Source organism: Schistocerca cancellata, chromosome 2 (assembly GCF_023864275.1).
Source record: "Schistocerca cancellata isolate TAMUIC-IGC-003103 chromosome 2, iqSchCanc2.1, whole genome shotgun sequence".
NCBI classification, from domain to species: Eukaryota; Metazoa; Arthropoda; class Insecta; order Orthoptera; family Acrididae; genus Schistocerca; species Schistocerca cancellata.
The window spans coordinates 599,076,467-599,087,619 of NC_064627.1; the positions used below are offsets into that span (position 1 = coordinate 599,076,467).

Consider the following 11,153-nt stretch of genomic DNA (forward strand, 5'->3'; position numbering starts at 1 on the left):
GTGGAAACGTGGATGGAAAACAGTTAGTCTATACTGACAGGCGTAGTGCCCTCTTAGTGGTATAGTTACGACAGTGCAGAAAACATCAGGTCGTAAAGTTTGTGATGTATTTGTGGAGCACTGTTCGACACAGACGCAAAAAAAAACAACACACTGAAGTGTGTACATATTACAGTACCACACATCAAAATATCTTCATCCGTAATACCCTGTACATTTTATTTATTTATTTATTTATCTACTCACTGTGACAAGGACCATAAGGACGTCCCTTACATGAACCCCAGTATTCTACATATTTTACACTATGTTCATTATGAAACAGATTTTATAATAGGTCTTACATTGAATAGGGGATAGTAAACTTAAATCACTGTAACAAAAATAGTTCAAATACTTGTAGCTATGATAGACGACAAGGTACACAGCTCGTATTAGTTCACGTATAGCTGGGTAACACAGACAAATTACACTCGGGTAAGTTTAAGCTGAGGGCATTGGCATAAATGGGCGTGATGGATCGCAAGTAATGAAGAGTGGAGGTAATAAAGCGAATTGAGTGACTGAGGAAAGGAAAGAGAAAGAATAACTGGAGAAGATGGGTGCATTTGCTTTAATGTTTGACAGAGAGAAGCTGGTTATAAATGCCAATGTTGAAAGAAAAAGTTATGAGGTTGACAAAAACAAATGCTTCGGCTATTTTTTATGAATGCAACAAGGAAATAAAGCATGCGCAAAGCGCAGGATAGTTGTACGCTTCCAGATACGTACAGCACCAGTAGAGACGTAGCTGGGTAGAGTACTTGGGCACGAAGAGCAATGGTCCCGCGTTAGAGTCTGGGTCCAGCACACAATTTTAATCTGTCAGGAAGTTTCAACAAAGAAGGAGTTTGCGAATGATTTTGTTTTATGGATTGGCACCACTAACGTAGGTTATCGATTGCTGATGTTAGGTACTGGGATTCATGTGCACTGAGGAGCCGAACAAATAATCACTTAGAATGTTAGCTATTACATTTGCAATTTTCACTATTTCAATTTCCAACTTTCACTACTCAATATTTTGCGTGTTAGTTAACGCAGGTCTTCTGAAAAAGACATAATTCCGCTCCTAGTTATCGACTACTAAGAGAATCGTTGCACTTTGGGTCTGTTCGTGAGGAATACAGGAAGTGTTCTTCTAGTTCTGGGGTTTATGCACACTGGGGAGGCGATCTAGCAGTTTGTAGGAAGTTGGATATTCTGAAATTTCCTGGCAGATTAAAACTGTGTGCCGGACCGAGACTCGAACTCGGGACCTTTGCCTTTCGCGGGTAAGTGCTCCACCGACTGAGCTACCCAAGCACGACTCACGCCCCGTCCTCACAGCCTTAATTCCGCCAGTACCTCGTCTCATATCAGCGCACACTTCGCTGTAGAGTGAAAATTTCATTCAAGATGGATATTCTGTTTGCAACTTTCACTATTTTCGATTTGTAACTTTCACCATTCAGTTAATCTGCGTAATTGTCAATGGAGGTTGTCTGAGAAGATACAGATCCGTTCCTAAGTATCGATCGCCAAGAGTATAACTGATCTTTGTGTCTGCCATGAAGTGAACAGGAAGTATTCCTTCAGTTTCGGCTGAGTTGACTAATCATGTCACAGCCCGCCTCGCTGCGAAGTCTGCGTCTATGTTTGAATAGACATTTGGTGTTCTTGTGAGCACAGCGGGAAGTCTCGTCTAGCAGTCTGGCTCAACGGTTGCCTGTCCGAGCATATTTGTGGTATGAAATTGTCTATGTCAAGCATAATTACTTTCGCTTTTCGCATAACTCAAGTGGGAGGATTTCACTGAAAGTTTTGTGGCTTAAAATCGTGGCTCCGAAGTGGAGATACAATCTTTGATACTTGTGCTGAGAGAAGGTTTCGATATTCAGTAGATAATCACACTTCTTATCAGTGAGGTTTTGTCAATGTCTGGCGACTTGTATAGATTTTGCTTTATTTGTTTTTGTCCCATGTGGGAACTCTATGTGGGACGTGTTTTCTGAGGTTAATGCTTCAAGACCTCTCGTCCTTTAATTACCTCCGGAGACAAATATATGGATTTATATTGAAACATTCTTTTAAACAAAATTTTTCTTGCCGTCGCTTTCCTGTTCATACAGATTTATACCGACTAACACTGGTAGTTAGTACATGATCACTCGATGCGGAACGCACTGCTTCATTTTTGTAGAATCCTTTCTGCAGTTAATATCAAAAATAACGTCAGTAACCCTAAACAGTGTAAGTCTTGATTCTACGTATAACTTTTAGCACATTTAGATAGATGTTGGACATGACACACATTGTAGAATCATAGCCCTTCAGTCTATAGAAAGTGCGTTTATCTTATGTCATGTATCTTTAAACCATTATAAAAGACTGGATTATACGGCACCGGGATATAATCCACAGTTTTACATTTCTCATGCAAAGTTACATGTTTGTTAAGATTTACTGTGGCTCGCCAGATAAATATAATTTCTTACAAATCATATTTTGTAACACGTGAAGCTGCTGTGTAATTTATTTTCAGTTTTAATTGCACGATCGGTGGTCAGAGACCGTTTTCCAGTTCCTGTTGTGCAACGTTATGGATTTTAATGGAAAAAGGATGTCTGAAATTTTGAATTCAATTACCTTTTGCTATGTCCATTGACATGCACACTCATACCAGACTGTTCATCCGAGATCGTCATAAAGTACGCCTGGAGAAATTAAAGAATCACAAAGTAAGCATTGACTATTTAAGCAACAATCTACAAATGGTGCAGTCAGAGCTCATTACTAGTTTGACCGATGAGTCTCACTAATATGTGTGAGAGGGCATACTTGTTAATTTAGGGTATATTCGGACTTACTTTCAGAGGTAATCCTTTTTCCAATCTTCTGCCCAACTGAGGTGTGCTCCCTGCCGCCGTTGGATAAGCAGCTGCAGCAGCAAGTCGTATACTCCTAGCCCACTCATTTGTTACATAGTTTAATTCTTAATTTCTTTGCGAGTTTTTTTGGTACTTGAATTGTTTAATTCATAAATTTCGGGCGTATTATAGTATTTGAGAGTTGTAGCATCGCGTTTTAGTACCTGAATAGTATAAAATCGCGTAGTCTCCTTCCGCCGCCGAGCAGTGTGGCAGCAGTGCGCAAGTAGCAGCATTACTGCATTTACTAGGCAATCTTGTATTTTAATAACCGTTTAAATTTTGTGTAGATTTGTTTGCGCTCTCTGTAGATTAGTTCAGACGTTCCTAGCACAACAGTTTTTAGCATGGATAGGGACAGCAACTGCTGTGTTCTGATGCAGGCTGAGTTGGCATCCCTTCGCTCCCAGCTTCAGGCAGTGTTGGCTTCAGTCACACAGCTTGAGGCTGTTGCCAATGGGCATCACTGTGGGGGTCCGGATGGGGGTTTGTCGGGGACGGCCAGCTCGTCCCACGCATCCCCCGATCGGACTACGACTGTGGTTGCCCGGGATACTGCCCGCATTGAGGCTGAACCCTCACCTATGGTAGAGAGGGATGTCGTCTCAAGGTGTGGCAGGGGGCGAAAGACATTCCGGAGGGCTGAACGGAAGGCCTCTCCAGTTTGTCTGACGAACCGGTTTCAGGCTCTGTCTCAGGCTGATACTGATCTTCGGCCTGACATGGCTGCTTGCCCTGTTCCAGAGGTTGCCCCTCAGTCTGCAAGATCCGGGCGGTCGCAGAAGGTGAGTTTACAGGTAGTTGGGAGCTCAACGTCAGGCGCGTAATGGGGCCCCTTAGGGATATGGCAGCAAGAGAGGGGAAGAAAACCAATGTGCACTCCGTGTGAATACCGGGGGGAGTGATTCCAGACGTGGCAAGGGTCCTTCCGGATGCCATGAAGGGTACAGGGTGCACCCATCCGCAGGTGGTCGCTCATGTCGGCACCAATGATGTATGTCGCTATGGATCGGAGGAAATCCTCTCTGGCTTCCGGCGGCTATCTTATTTGGTGAAGACTGCCAGTCTCGCTGGCGGAATGAAAGCAGAGCTCACCATCTGCAGCATTGTCGACAGGACTGACTGCGGACCTTTGGTACAGAGCCGAGTGGAGGGTCTGCATCAGAGGCTGAGACGGTTCTGCGACCGTATGGGCGGCAGATTCCTCGACTTGTGCCATAGGGTGGTGGGGTTTCGGGTTCCGCTGGATACGTCAGGAGTCCACTACACGCAACAAGCGGCTACACGGGTAGCAGGGGCTGTGTGGCGTGGGCTGGGCGGTTTTTTAGGTTAGATGGCCTTGGGCAAGTACAGAAAGGGCAACAGCCTCTAAGGGTGCGGGGAAAAGTCAGGACATGCGGGGACCAACCAGCAATCGGTATTGTAATTGTAAACTGTCGAAGCTGCGTTGGTAAAGTACCGGAACTTCAAGCGCTGATAGAAAGCACCGAAGCTGAAATCGTTATAGGTACAGAAAGCTGGCTGAAGCCAGAGGTAAATTCTGCCGAAATTTTTACAAAGGTACAGACGGTGTTTAGAAAAGATAGATTGCATGCAACCGCTGGTGGAGTGTTCGTCGCTGTTAGTAGTAGTTTATCCTGTAGTGAAGTAGAAGTGGATAGTTCCTGTGAATTATTATGGGTGGAGGTTACACTCAACAACCGAGCTAGGTTAATAATTGGCTCCTTTTACCGACCTCCGACTCAGCAGCATTAGTGGCAGAACAACTGAGAGAAAATTTGGAATACATTTCACATAAATTTTCTCAGCATGTTATAGTCTTAGGTGGAGATTTCAATTTACCAGATATAGACTGGGACACTCAGATGTTTAGGACGGGTGGTAGGGACAGAGCATCGAGTGACATTATACTGAGTGCACTATCCGAAAATTACCTAGAGCAATTAAACAGTGAACCGACTCGTGGAGATAAAATCTTGGACCTACTGATAACAAACAGACCCGAACTTTTCGACTCTGTATCTGCAGAACAGGGAATCAGTGATCATAAGGCCATTGCAGCATCCCTGACTATGGAAGTTAATAGGAATATAAAAAAAGGGAGGAAGGTTTATCTGATTAGCAAGAGTAATAGAAGGCAGATTTCAGACTACCTAACAGATCAAAACGAAAATTTCTGTTCCGACACTGACAATGTTGAGTGTTTATGGAAAAAGTTCAAGGCAATCGTAAAATGCGTTTTAGACAGGTACGTGCCGGGGAAAACTGTGAGGGACGGGAAAAACCCACCGTGGTACAACAACAAAGTTAGGAAACTACTGCGAAAGCAAAGAGAGCTTCACTCCAAGTTTAAACGCAGCCAAAACCTCTCAGACAAACAGAAGCTAAACGATGTCAAAGTTAGCGTAAGGAGGGCTATCCGTGAAGCGTTCAGTGAATTCTAAAGTAAAATTCTATGCACCGACTTGACAGAAAATCGTAGGAAGTTCTGGTCTTACGTTAAATCAGTAAGTGGCTCGAAACAGCATATCCAGACACTCCGGTATGACGAAGGCATTGAAACAGAGGATGACACGCGTAAAGCTGAAATACTAAACACCTTTTTCCAAAGCTGTTTCACAGAGGAAGACCGCACTGCAGTTCCTTCCCTAAATCCTCGCACAAACGAAAAAATGGCTGACATCGAAATAAGTATCCAAGGAATAGAAAAGAAACTGGAATCACTAAACAGAGGAAAGTCCATTGGACTTGACGGGATACCAATTCGATTCTACACAGAGTACGCGAAAGAACTTGCCCCCTTCTAACAGCCGTGTACCGCAAGGTTCTAGAGGAACGGAAGGTTCCAAATGATTAGAAAAGAGCACAGGTAGTCCCAGTCTTCAAGAAGGGTTGTCGAGCAGATGCGCAAAACTATAGACCTATATCTCTGACGTCGATCTGTTGTAGAATTTTAGAACATGTTTTTTGCTCGAGTATCATGTCGTTTTTGGAAACCCAGAATCTACTATGTAGGAATCAACATGGATTCCGGAAACAGCGATCATGTGAGACCCAACTCGCTTTATTTGTTCATGAGACCCAGAAAATATTAGATACAGGCTCCCAGGTAGATGCTATTTTTCTTGAGTTCCGGAAGGCGGTCGATACAGTTCCGCACTGTCGCCTGATAAACAAAGTAAGAGCCTACGGAATATAAGATCAGCTGTGTGGCTGGTTTGAAGAGTTTTTAGCAAACAGAACACAGCATGTTGTTATCAATGGAGAGACGTCTACAGACGTTAAAGTAACCTCTGGCGTCCCACAGGGGAGTGTTATGGGACCATTGCTTTTCACAATATATATAAATGACCTAGTAGATAGTGTCGGAAGTTCCATGCGGCTTTTCGCGGATGATGCTGTAGTATACAGAGAAGTTGCAACATTAGAAAATTGTAGCGAAATGCAGGAAGATCTGCAGCGGATAGGCACTTGGCGCAGGGAGTGGCAACTGACCCTTAACATAGACAAATGTAATGTACTGCGAATACATAGAAAGAAGGATCCTTTATTGTATGATCATATGATAGCGGAACAAACACTGGTAGCAGTTACTTCTGTAAAATATCTGGGAGTATGCGTGCGGAACGATTTGAAGTGGAATGATCATATAAAATTAATTGTTGGTAAGTCGGGTACCAGGTTGAGATTCATTGGGAGAGTCCTTGGAAAATGTAGTCCATCAACAAAGGAGGTGGCTTACAAAACACTCGTTCGACCTATACTTGAGTATTGCTCATTAGTGTGGGATCCGTACCAGATCGGGTTGACGGAGGAGACAGAGAAGATCCAAAGAAGAGCCGCGCGTTTCGTCACAGGGTTATTTGGTAACCGTGATTGCGTTACGGAGATGTTTAACAAACTCAAGTGGCAGACTCTGCAAGAGAGGCGCTCTGCATCGCGGTGTAGCTTGCTCGCCAGGTTTCGAGAGGGTGCGTTTCTGGATGAGGTATCGAATATATTGCTTCCCCCTACTTACACCTCCCGAGGAGATCACGAATGTAAAATTAGAGAGATTAGAGCGCGCACGGAGGCTTTCAGACGGTCGTTCTTCCCGCGAACCATACGCGACTGGAACAGGAAAGGGAGGTAGTGACAGTGGGACGTAAAGTGCCCTCCGCCACACACCGTTGGGCGGCTTGCGGAGTATAAATGTAGATGTAGATGTAGGTGCTCATCCGATGTTGAACTCAGACTGCGCAGTTTTCTGGTGAGGTATTGGCGCAGTATCGAAAAGAATAGGAGTTAATTATTCGCATTATATTACTTTTGTTTCACTACACAAACTGGGATTACCACAACCCAGAATACTGTTGGCATTCAGAACAGATTAGTAAACAGCTCTTAATAAATAGTAGTTTCGATTGATGGTTTTAACTTATCTAAGTGAAAAAGCTTCATGTTTCCAATATGACTTTTTGTTCTCCACTGTATCCGTCAGATCCCTTCAAACATATTTTAATTTCGCTCACTACGTACAACTTGTTTTTGGGCAGAAATGTTCACAGTGATTTTACTGACAGCTGCTTCATTAAGTTTTTCAGTTCTTAATGCCCAACTTTTGTTGAACGGCATTATGTGCCACCTTCCACATGGTAGACGCAGTTAACACCTGATGCTCCCTGTCTGTGCCACGAAGTCCTGTCCAACCAGTTAGTGTTACCTACGACTCCCAGATAGTGCATCCGTTGCGGCCAAGCGCGACACCTGATTATTTGTGGACCGCCTCGGTCATTGTGAGGTTACAGAAACGACAGGAACCCAGTTCTCGAATCTTCAGCCGAACTACCGTTATTTCAATCGTCTGGTGCCACATATGAAAAGTTGTCAGAAGAAAGATAATTCCATATGTGGGCATATTAAAACACTGCGTTTTCGAAGACGAAAGTAACTGCTCAGTCCACTAGACTGCACTGTGTATGTCGGTAAGCCATGTACCCTGGAGGGTGCAGGTGCTGATAAAATGCGTGGTTGTCACATACAGATTTACTGCCGGAGTGAATCATCACAAAGGACTATAGGATTTGGTACCTGAAATGTATGTAGGCATCACAACTGACTGCGTTCAGATTATGAGATGTTGTACAGGAGCTGCGCGTTCTGTGACCCTCTGTTAGCGATGCAAAAACGTATAAGAAGGAGCAATGAACTATCATAATCAAACTGTGCATACTGTTTTAGACTATTTAAGAAATGAATGTCGCTATATCGTGGAATGCATCTCAGTTTAGGTTAGATTAACGATCTGAAAATCGGTTCTGTACAACTAGAAGTACCTAGTTGCTTATAAAATATTTATCAGCTTCTTTGTTAGTGAAAGTTAATGTCACTTTAAGAATATTGGACTGAGTAAAGTAATCTGTACCGTTGTCGTCTTTTCGTAGACATCAGAAGAATCAAACACAATCTTTGGTATTCCAAAATCTATTACATAATAGTGGAACAGCACATAGTTTTCTGATAATCGCAACAGGAACAGCAAGTTATGTAGATATCTAACAATTACTATTGCATACGCCATTTACCTCTCAACAAAACTAATTGAAATAGCTCACAACAATGAGCCCCTTACTTACAGAACAGCTGCTGAGTCGTAGGGGAGTCGTTGCCGTCGCCGCGGCAATTCGTATTACAGATACGTGTCGCGTTAACGGTATGGCTTCACATCTCTATCTGGAATCGACTTGACAGTTTAGCGCAGTGCGGGCAAGACAATATACGACGAACTTTCAATAAGTAATGCAACACATTTTTTTCTTGTCCAGTTTCAATTGATAAAATGCGTAATTTCTTGCGGAACATCGTGGGATATTCCCACTTCAGCCCCTATAGTTCCAAGAAGTTCTAATACGCGCCTTCGCTATACGTAACATTCAAAATGGTGTCCGTAACGGAGGTTCCTTCCAGGGAGAAAGCTGTCGTTGAAAACCAGAGCATCGCATATATTCAGAGGTGCTTGCAGAAAGCACAGTGAATAATCGGGTGAAACGTCTGTCATCATTACAACAAGGCGCACAAACTTGTTCTATCTCCTACATCACTGCCGGTCGGACACATCTGTGACTCCTGCACTGTTGTTGGAACGTGCAGACGCTGTCATTCGAGATGATCGACGGATCACAATCAAACACCTCGCTGCACAACTGGACGTTTCTGTAGGTAAAGCTCACAAATCTTCATTGGACTGTTCTTCCTCTTCCAATACTGCACATTCCGACTTCCATTTGTTTGGCACAATGGAGGATACTCTCTATGGGAAGCAGAACGTGGATTATGAGGAGATTATTGATGCGGCAAGACGTTGACTATGACGTTGACTATGACGTTGACTATGACGTTGACTATGACGTTGACTATGACGTTGACTATGACGTTGACTATGACGTTGACTATGACGTTGACTATGACGTTGACTATGACGTTGACCAGTAGACTGGTACTACGGTATGTGGGCGTAGAGGCCATCCCAGTAAGGTGGTACAAGGCCGTCGCATTGAACGTAGATTACGTTGAAAAATACGATCTTGTAGCCAAAAGAGTGGGTAATAACAGCGTGTGTAGGAATACTGAACAAAACCAGCCAGCTTTCAGAAAAAAAAATGAGTAGCATTACTGATGGAACGCCCGTCGTATAAGCGCTGCTGTGCAGAAACATGCGCATATTACTGTGGTTGCCACATGCCTTCGTGTCAAGTGTGTGCAGTGAGTATGTCAATTCAGTGAGTATCGCGGGCAAGAACGAGTAAATTAGGCGGCTCGCCGTTGACTGCCGCAGATTGTAGCGGTGCGGCAAGTCACTCACCGTCCCATCCTAGGAAACGTCTACTGAGCAGCCACGGTATCTGGAGCCACATCGCAGAATCAATTAGAGTACTTCTGTGAATGGTGCACTTAATTTACCAGGGCATACACTACCTCTGCAGTTTAACGATAGGAACATCGCCAAATGTCCTTGGGACTGATGAGCAACGGCACACGATAGTACACACTGTAGGAAGGAAGCGAGTTACTTGAAGACTTGTTAGTCGAGTTATTCCACTTGTGAACGCTTGCAATCGCCGGTCACCGTCGAACGATACCAAGAAATTATGTTCGACTATTCGGATGTTTGTCTACACGGTCACATATGCTACCGTTGCTTTTACAACAGTGTACCGCCTACGAGAAAAGGCTGGAGATCTTTCAACAGGCATAACGATTTTTTGTAATTGTTCTCCCGCCACAAGTGTCGTGTACTTTACGACCGTGGACATTACTGTCCGTAACATCAGTGAGGTGTTTCCGACCACAGATATTTTAAATGTTGATTTTCCGATTGTTTTGGTAGTAAGAGCATTCCTTCACGTTTTATACAGTCTTAGGACTAGCTATTCTTTAAATGAATTTTTATTTTTGCTTTTATTTTTTTACCGTATTTTCTTCCTGCAACGTGACTACAATAAATTATTAAACTTTCGTATTAGCTACTTTATCATTGATTTTTAAGGAAGACTTGACACATCTTCTTAAATCCCCCGAGTCGTTACGTATTTATATAATGTCTTTTACTGTTTGTTAAATTTTTTCTTTTTCTCCTTTCTTTTGCAACGGCAGGCCAGTGGAATCTTACTTAATTTCGGATTTAGCATTTATTGCTTCCTCTTTCAGCTTATTTATCAGAGAGTACAATTTCGCATATTTATGATTTATTGAGGAGTTAAGTTTCCATGCCAACCTACAACGGGAAACAGCCACTGTATTTTCTTCACGGACTCCATTCTGTAATTATGCATTGATTTGCGCATCTTCTTTGTTAGATGGGCAAGAGTATCACTGCTCAGCCATGATTGTGCCATCTGCAGTTTTTAAACGGCCGAGCGGAATTCACGCACAGCCAGTTCTTTTACTCGTCATATTTTCTGGGCATCCGATGGCGATGACCACCCTTGAGATGACATGGCCTCCCTTTCGTTGTTGCAACAATGATTTCTATTCCTCACAATGTATATATGTCAAGCAGCGCATGAAATTGCACGGAAACGATGGGCTGTCGGCAGGGGTACTACCTTACAGACGGTGACAGCACTTCCGCTGCCAGTGAACGACTCTCGTAAATTATTAGTGGGGGAGGCTCCGGACGGAAATACTGCGGTAGGTTGGAAGGGCCACAGTACACGTGGCACCTGC

At 43.5% G+C, this 11,153-nt stretch overlaps 1 protein-coding gene across 1 annotated transcript in view; it reads left to right on the plus strand.

The window, feature by feature from the left end:
• Positions 1 to 11,153, plus strand: part of LOC126156967 (bile salt-activated lipase-like) — a 69,213-nt gene that overhangs the window by 1,810 nt on the left and 56,250 nt on the right. The window lies entirely within an intron of this gene.